The sequence below is a fragment of the Triticum aestivum genome, chromosome 3B, assembly GCF_018294505.1.
Source record: "Triticum aestivum cultivar Chinese Spring chromosome 3B, IWGSC CS RefSeq v2.1, whole genome shotgun sequence".
Lineage (NCBI taxonomy): Eukaryota > Viridiplantae > Streptophyta > Magnoliopsida > Poales > Poaceae > Triticum > Triticum aestivum.
The window spans coordinates 800,226,646-800,236,067 of NC_057801.1; positions in this window are offsets into that span (position 1 = coordinate 800,226,646).

Below are 9,422 nucleotides of genomic sequence, written 5' to 3' on the forward strand. Positions count from 1 at the left end.
TTGTGTTGCTATACTACCATGTTATTATTATGGTCATTGGTTTTATAATTTACCACATTGGTAATGCTCACTAGGCTGATGTGTGTGTTCTTTAGAAGAACTGAATTTCTGTTTTACCTGAAACACTTGATTTTCTGATCAGTTCAACAACAACAAAATATTTATTGTTTCATGTGACTGGTCTATTCTATATTTGCTAGGTAATTCTGTTGCTCCAAGCCTCTAACCATGCACAACCAACACTTCCTCCTGGTTCCATTCTAGGATACACAAGTATGACATTGATTGTCATGTTGTACCATCTCATCTCCCAGCACTAGCTAAATGTATGCTATCCTAATTCATGATATTAATCATCTTTGTTCTTCCCTGAATATGTATGGACTGCCTACGTTGAGGCATCGTAATTCTTTTTTTCTTCTCATATTAAACCATCTAGATTTTCACCACCATCTACATATTTTTTAATGGACGGGCGCGGCAACGCACACCATCATGATCTAGTTACACACACTACAAGCCTATACGTACAAGCCCATTTAAAAATGTCAGCAATAGTTTTAAATGGGCTCTGTACCGTCATCCAAACCATCGCGATGACTTATTTTTTATGTATGTACAGAGATACTAAGCTCCCATGATTTGAAGCGTTGTGGTGCTTTGGGGGTTGTGGGGTCGCTAAGGGCCCCGCATGTAAGGTTATGTGCTACATTTAGTTTTATTTCTTAGTCTCTTTTTTTTCACATTCTTATTCATGAGAAAATTTGTGATTATTAAAAACATTTTGTTCAGATTCATTATTATTTATTAAATTTGTGGATATTTTTAAGTTCACAGTCATTTTTAATGTTTGTGAACATTGTAAATTTGAAACCTTATTTACTTTTTGAATATTTTTTGAAATTCAAGAAATTTTTTCTAAAATCGATGATTTTTAAATTTTCATCAATTTTAAATCCTTGAAAATCTTTTAATTAAACTAACACTTTCAAATAAAAAAAGATAACCAATTATTACAGAGATGGCGGTAGGACGAGCGGAAAAAGAAGCTAAGCAACCGAGAGCTTCATGGGGCGGCCCATATGCAAGTGTTATAGCACCAATCCCACGGTTTTCGCATGGCATAGGAGCTCCCAAGAGGCCCAAACACCACCAACGACTGATATCGAGGTCGAAACTGGTAAATACATCACAATCACACATCAAACAACTTCACTCTTCTCTCGGAACAAATATTGTCTCCAGAGGCAACCTAACACAAGATAGACTAACGAAAAAAAACACCACCAAAACATAACTAAAACACAAGCCAACAAGGATAAAATCCAAACAAAACAACCTGTCACAATAATCTACCAGATATAAAAGAGTTAATCATGGGTGTGAAGAATGGCGTTGCAAAGCGCGCGTTAACCTCTAGTATAATAGATAGATGACTTAAGTTGAGATCAAAGGAAGTATAAGAATTTAAATAACCAGACACTAAATGATTAATTAAGATGTTGCTCGTGCATGTGCATGGCCCCAATCTTCTAGTTATCTTAGTTTCAAGAGAACACAAACCACCCACTCTTGTTAGTATCTTCCGAAGCCAAACTGACATTGCCAAAGGTATTTCCATCATGGTTGTGTTCACTCTAAAGGAATTACGGAGGTATAGCAGTATACTAGAAGGGTTGGGGGCGCTTTGCTGCGCCATTGATGTTGTTGGGTTTCTTAGAAAAATACTCACTCTGTTTCAAAACATAAAGTGTATTACTTTTTTGAAAGGTCAAACATTTTAAGTTTGATCAAATTTATAGAGAAACATATCAAAATCCATAATACCTAATTGGTATGATTAGTTTCATAATGAAATGAATTTTCATACTTTTTTAATATTGCGGATGTCGATATTTTTTCTCTGAACTTGGTCAAAGTTAAAGATATTTGACTTCCCAAAAACTAATATCTCCTTATATTTTGGAACTGATGGAATATTTAGTTTGGTGGTTGAGGGAGATGATGGACTTTTTTATAATGCGGTGATTGATGGGCCTTTCATGGTGTGGTTATGTGTTATCCGCTAACGAACGTATATTTATGTGAAGAAATTTCGGCATCGGCAGTTGCATGTACTATATTGGTGCTACAGTACCACATGGCAGCGCTTCTTTTTCTAGGTGGTTGGACAGTGCATGGGTTTGATATGTTTTTATAAGCTGGTTGTTGTTGGTTATTTAAAAAGAACATTGGGTTGTCAAAATCATAGACCAAATTCAAAATTGGATACCTCAACTGAATGGAAGAGCTTCAAAATTAGAAACATAGGAAATTAAAATAATTAATTAGGAGAGCTCCTTGAGAAATTGTTGATCTGGTCAAAATCGAGTGACCTAATTATAAATTGAAGACCTCAATTAACTGTGAGGCCTTAAAATTAGTAAGCATAGTGTATAGTATAAAAGAATTGAATGGTGAGCTTTGAGAAATTGTTGACCCAATAAAAATTGGATGACTGAATTCCAATTGATGACCCCATTGAATGTGGGCCTTTTAAAACTAGGGAGCATCGTGTTATGGAGGATGTATAGTCTTTCAGGGAAAATTTCCCCTTCAGCTTGTTCGGTTCAAAATGATAACGTTGCAAATTCCTCCGAAAAGGTCTCCTATAGTTAGGAGACATTTAGTTGTCCACATCACCATATACCGGCAATTCTGAAATCACTAATTAAAGGGTACCCCTTGAAAAGTTCACCCTCACCTTTTCTTGTGCTGACAAGTGGCGTACTACATATGCGCCACTTGTCGCAGCCAGGGAGTTTTCTCCTTTCTCATAAATTATGTTTTGAAACTTTTTATCTTTTGAACCGTGCGTCCAAATATGAACTGTTTTCACCGTCTGATTTCACACATCGAGATCTTCAAAACTAGACCATTGTTAGGTTTCTATGAGTATTTTTCATGAAAAACCAAAAAATAGGAATAAAAAGAGGAAACTGAAAATGCAAAAAACGAGACTCAAAAAAATTTTGGAACCAAAAAAAGGACAAAAACCAAAAACAATAAAATCAGGAAGCATAGTTGTGTTTTTTTTCTTTTCTTTGGGAAGCATAGTTGTGCTTCTCAAGGAAGCACAATTGTTTCTTTTTCTCTTTTCAGAAAAAAACAGGAACCGCTTCCTGGAAATAAAATCACCAAAACCTAGGGGAAAACCATGGGCGGATCTACAGGGTGGACAGGGTGGGCCGCGGCCCACCCTGGAATTTCGGCTTGGTAGGTATTCCAAGTCGTCCCCCGGCCCGCGCGAACGACCGACCAACCAGCCAGCCGCATACCTCGCACCCGCGATTCCCCCTCCGCCCACTCTCGATTTTACTTGCCGCAGCCGCCTGCCTCGCCGGTTACTCGCTGTCAATGGACGCCATGGCTTGAGCGGCAGATGCTAGGCGCCGTCGGCAGCCAGTTGGCCTCACCAAGCCGGCCAACATCGCCCGGCCAGCAGTGGCACCACCGCTTGGGCCGGCCAGCGCGTCCAGACGCCAGGTCTGCACTTAACCGGCGGCAGCAACCAGCAGTCCCGCCCTACCTACAGTGGCAGTGTGCAGGCTGCAGCAACTAGCCGGCTTTTGCGTTGTCTTGAGTATGCTGTACGCACTGTTCAATCTACATTCCCCAGTTTGTGATTAAATCATTACTGGTTAGTAGTATTTGCTTTGTTTATTTTATTTTATTTTTGCAGGTGAAAGGGATTTCTCATTACTCAAGGTGGTCTCTCCGCGGAGCCAGCCGTACAACAGGGTCTATCCCCGAGTGGAACCACACAGTGGTTCGGGGGGTTCTTCGCCCGTAAGAGGCAAGTTCATGGCTACATTTATTTTGTGAACGACAACATAGAGTAAATGAGATCTCCCTTCCAGCGGCAGCCGCTATATCTCTAATCGCCTAAATGAGGGTGCGGTGCATCGAAGGATCCTCCACATTTGCTGTGATCATCGCCACATCCTCCGCGCAATCAAGCTCGACCGTGATAGGCAGCCCGGTCCTGTTTAGGGCCAGCTCAAGGCCCTCCTTGCAAGCCGCAAGCTCCGCTCCCAAGGCGTTATCGCATGTGCGCAGCTCTCTACATGCAGTATAGATGATTTCTCCTCGATCATCGCGCAAGATCATCCCTCCTCCTGCCGATCCCGTCGCCGCAACGAAGCTGCCATCGGTATTCAGCTTAGTGCGTCCGAACTCTGGCACGGTCCATGGTCGCTCCTCCTTAGCCGCCTTAGGAGGCCGATTGACAAGCGGCGGCAATGAGACCGTCATTTTCCCCTTGACCACATCCGCATTTGGGAGTTGCTGGATACAGAGCAGTGAAGTAATGTACCCATGCAGGAACCGTCGTGAGGCTTCAGTTGGGGGCGGCTTCTTGTCATGCGTGATCTCATTCCGGACATGCCAGGTTCGCCACATGATCATAAGGACAATCATCCTCGTGGCCTTGTCAAGGGGGTCCAGCAGGGTGAATAGCCATTCCGGACCTGTGTTCAGGATGTCCTCCACCTTGGGGATGCACCAATCCATGGCCATAGCATGCCACGGCTCCTTTGCCAAAGGGCACCTGCACAAAGCGTGGAACATGTCCTCCTGTTCCAGTCCACATAAAGGGCATAGGTCAGAAACCTCAAGATGGCGAGAGAGCTTATTTGCCCAGGTAGCAAGCGAGTTCGTAACGATCCTCCAGGCAAACACGCGTACCTTTGGGGGAGCATGGCACCCCCATATGATCTTCCAGATGGCGCGATGACCATCCGGTGCCCTGCTCGTGGCGGTGGCCAGTGGACGCTCGCGCTCGTCCATGGCGAACCGATAAGCGGATCGAACGGTGAAGATACCGTTCTTCTCCGGGCCCCATGTGATGATGTCGTCGGTGACGCGGGACGAAGTACGAATGCTGGAGATGACCTCCACGTCCGCCGGGTGGAAGTAGCGATGGAGCAGGTCACGGCGCCATGTCCCATCCTCGTGCAGGAGCTCAGCCACTCGGCGTAGTCGACAGGTACCCTGTTGGGTAATAAGTTGGCGTGACGGCTCGCGGGGGATCCATCTATCTCGCCAAATCCGGATGTTACGGCCATCCCCTACTCGCCAAACGAGGCCCTTCTTGAGGAGCTCAAGGCCATACTGAATGGCCTGCCACGTAGGGGAGGCGTTGCCGGAGAAGACTGTATCCTCTAGGCGGCCTTCAGGGTAGTACCTTGCCTTGAGCACCTGCGCACATAAGCTGTGAGGATTTATTAGTAAGCGCCACGCCTGTCGGGCAAGGAGGGCCTGGTTGAAGGCGCGAAAATCACGGAAGCCCAGCCCGCCCTGTGATTTGTGCGCCAAGATCTTTGGCCAAGCCAGCCAATGTGTCTTCCTATTCCCTTCCGATGCACCCCACCAGAAGTTCCGGACCATGCGGTTGAGATCATCACATATAGACATAGGGAGCTTGAACACCCCCATAACATACGTCGGTATAGCCTGCGCGATAGCTTTGATCATCGTCTCCTTTCCAGCCAAGGATAATGTGTCTCCCCATGCTATGATTCTCTTCAACAATCTGGATTGTAGGTTTTGAAATTTCCCACGAGACATGCGGCCCTCCGGTGTTGGTAACCCCAAGTATTTGTCCTCAAACAGGTCCCGCTAAGCATTGGTTGCCACCGCCCGATCAAGGCGGACCTTAACGTTTGCACATCCAGCTCGTTTGTTATCATATGTGTAAGGCAGCCCTGCAAAACCAAGATCACCCAAGCCACAAACTTCCAGAACATCACGAAAATCAATCATCTGACCTGCCGACCGTGGTGATTCAGAGAAGTGTTCGAAGCTCCACATAGCCTCGTTGAAGTCTCCAACCACCACCCAAGGCAAGTCGGATTGGCGATGAAGATCACGCAGGATGGACCACATGCGATGCCGGTCCTCCGTTCGCGGCTCGCCATAGACGCAGGTGAGCCGCCAGGGTGGGTCTCCCGGCGCCGTCGTCACGTACGCATCAATATATCTTTTATTGATAGTTTTTACATCAAGACCCATGGACTCATGCCAGTACAAGGCCAAGCCACCACTAAGACCATCACTATCTGAGGCCTCGAAACCACTTAAACCTAAACGAGAGCGGTACCTCTTCATTTTATTTTTTGACTGTCTAGTTTCACAAAGAAAAACAATGCTAGGGGAATGAGTCTGTACGAGACTCACAAGATCACGAACTGTCCGAGGGTTCCCACCCCCCCGGCAGTTCCAACTAAGGATATTCATTGCTCCTGACGGGGCGCCTCGGGCCCCGTCAGTTCGTCGGCGGCCCCTGGGCCGACTGCCTCCAATGGGTTGGACACCTCCATCATGTCCTGATCACCTGCGTCACCGTGTACTTGAGCCCGTTGCCCCTCCAATGTCTCTGAGGTTCTCCGCTTCTTCGGCGTTCCTGAAAAAACAATATCTCCCGTGGCATGCGGGTTAGTGTAGAGCACCATGGCTTTGTCTCCCTGTTCCACTCCAGCCGCCGAGGACACCTCCTCCTCCGCATTCCTTTTCCCGAGTGATGTAGCATCGGCCAGTTCTGCATTGGCCATGCGTATCTCATTTGACAGGTCATGTAGTGCTGGTATGATTTCAGAGCTCCTGGGCTGAGAGGACGTGTGCTGGTTCTGGGTGCGGCCGTCCCCGCTGATTTCATTTGTGGGCTTCTGCACACCCGGTTCCTCCTTGTCACTCCCCGTCATATTCTACATATGTTCTGCCAGCATTTGATCGATGGCCGGGTTGCCGCTCTTGTGCACTTCCTGTGTCTTGTGTATGCGCGCCTCATCTGCCTCACGGCGAGCCCCACGCCCCCTCGTCCCCGACCTGAGGAGGTGCTACTTCCCGCCGAAAAATCAATACCACGGAAGACTGTAGGATTGGTTTTTGCCCGTACTGTGCCAGACTGCCTTGTGAACGGCCGGGGCGGAGAGCATCTCAGTTTCCCACTGAACTTCCCCGTTTGTGCATCCCCTTTCACCTTCCTTCCGCATGACTTCTCCACATGGCCCAGGTAGCCACAGGTATAGCAGAAATCAGGCAATTTCTCATACTGAATTTCAAATTCAACCTTTGTACGTTTCTCTTTAAGACGAGCGTTCATCGCCACCGCCATCTCAAGCGGCTTATTCACAGGCAGAGCTACTCGCACGCGCACATAATTGCCCCTATTCTCATCAAGTTCAACTTGTATTAGCGTGCCTAAATTTGCACACAAAGCTTTCACTATTTTCTCGGTTCTCCAGTTGGTTGGCACATCCAGGATCCGCACCCAGATTCTAATCCGATCAAGGACGTACTCAGAAACTTTCCTCATCCCATCATATGCTTCGATGATCAGTGGGTCATGTTTATATTGCCACGGTCCTCCATGCAGAATCCTTTCCATATCAGCTTCACATCCAAAGTGAACAAGGTACCTATTATCTCCCTGGTAGGAGTAGTCAAAGTTCTCCTTCAACCTCCAGCCATCTACAATATTGTCAAAAAGAGCTCTAGGTGTTGGTCGATCTAACGAGTAGACAAGCATGATCACCGTCCAAGGATGAGCCGGTTGCTGGAGCACCCCCTCTTCCTCGAGATCAACCTCCACAAGTTCAGCCTCGGCTTCCGTGTCCTCACCTTCCCTGAACTCCTCTGGGCCCTCGGCGCGAAGGTTCCCGATGCATTGCCTCTGAGATTGTTCTGACTCTGGCGCTATCCGCTTCATCTGGTTCCAGATAGCGAGATCCTTCACGCGCGGGTGCGTCTCCACAGCAACACCAGGGTCCCCAGTGGAAGGCTTCGGGCGGGAAGCATCCACAAGGGGAGCCCCATGATCACCCCCACCGACCCCTAGGTCCCCTTCGGTCGCCGGCTTCTCTATGTCCTCTCCGCGTGAAGACGGCTTCGCCATGGCGTCGGGTTGGCTTGGCGGCGGTAGCGCAGCAGCGTGGCTAGATCGATCTGGCGGCTCACGAGGCTTCTGACGTTGTAGTGTTACTGCCTTAAGCTTTAAGGGGGGAGGGCTCAGGTTTTCCTTGCGGCAGGGTTTAGGAAACCCTAATCCCTCCCGGCGTGAGCCGATCGGACTCCTTGCAGTTTCCTTCATGGGCACGGCGGGGTTGACGAGACCTGGTTGGTCACGCAACCGCGGGGCGGACGTAGCCGCTGCTGGTCCGGCACCCTGCCATGGCTGGGGCACGGACGGGAGGCCGACCGTGGCCGGGGCAGCGCCCGGCGTTGGCGGCGGCATGGGGATCGCCCCCTGATCGCCCGGGTTAGGAAACCCTAGCGAAGCCATCCGTTTGTTCGTCTATGTTCAGTGCCGACTAATTTCTGCAGTTGATCTTTGCACTAATGACGCTATTTGCTTTGTTTATAATGTTTGATTAGTTAGGATAAGCTGTGTCAAATCATAATTGATAGAATGTAAGGTACTAGTTTTCTTGTGGAATTAATGAAAAATGAACATGGTTGTGCGTCTAGGCCAACTCATAGTTTTTTTTTAATCTTTTGGACTCTTTTAGGGTCAAAATTTTCAAGTTAAGTATTATGTAACAATATTTTATGCAAAAGTCAAACTTCATTGAGAATTGCAGTATGTATGTAAGACCATATCGATTTATTTCGTAAATTAATTTGAATGCTGACATGTATATTTCTTCTACAAAAGAAAAATCAAAATTTTGGACCACCCTGTTTCAAAATCCTGGATCCGCCACTGGAAGTTGGTATGGTTATGTCAAAATGCATGATGTGATGCGTGATATGGCCTTATGGATCTCTTGTGGCTGTGGTGAGGACAATGACAAGTGGTTTGTCCATGCCGGAGTTGACGAACACAAAATATTGAGCATCCCTTGGAGCAAAGTTGAATATATCTCATTGATGAAGATCCAAATGAATGAATTTCCTCCCTCTTGCTTTAACCCTTGTACCATAGAGCTGAAGATGTTATGCCTTCGATCTTGTCGTTTGGATAGAGGCATAGCTCGAACAATCAAGAATTTCACCTCACTGACATATCTTGATTTGAGCATGATGCGTCTCCAAAAAATACCTAATGAATTATGTTCTTTGGTAGACTTGGAGCACCTGGATTTGTCACATAATGATCTGATAGCACAAGTGCCTCACTGCTTCGGAAACCTTGTTAAGCTAAAGTTCTTATACCTACAGAGCAGCGGCATAGGCAGGATACCGAAGGGGGTCATATCGAATTTTCAAGCATTGCAAGTAATAGACTTGAGAACTTCCCGACATGGTGTTGGAAACTGTAATCATGCAGTATTTCGAGAGTTGGGAGACCTACGGTTGAAAGCGGCTAGTATTGAGGCTTGTGGATTTAATCGGTATGAATCACTAGCTGGTGCCGCCAAACTTCCCATTAGGTCTTTGACTCT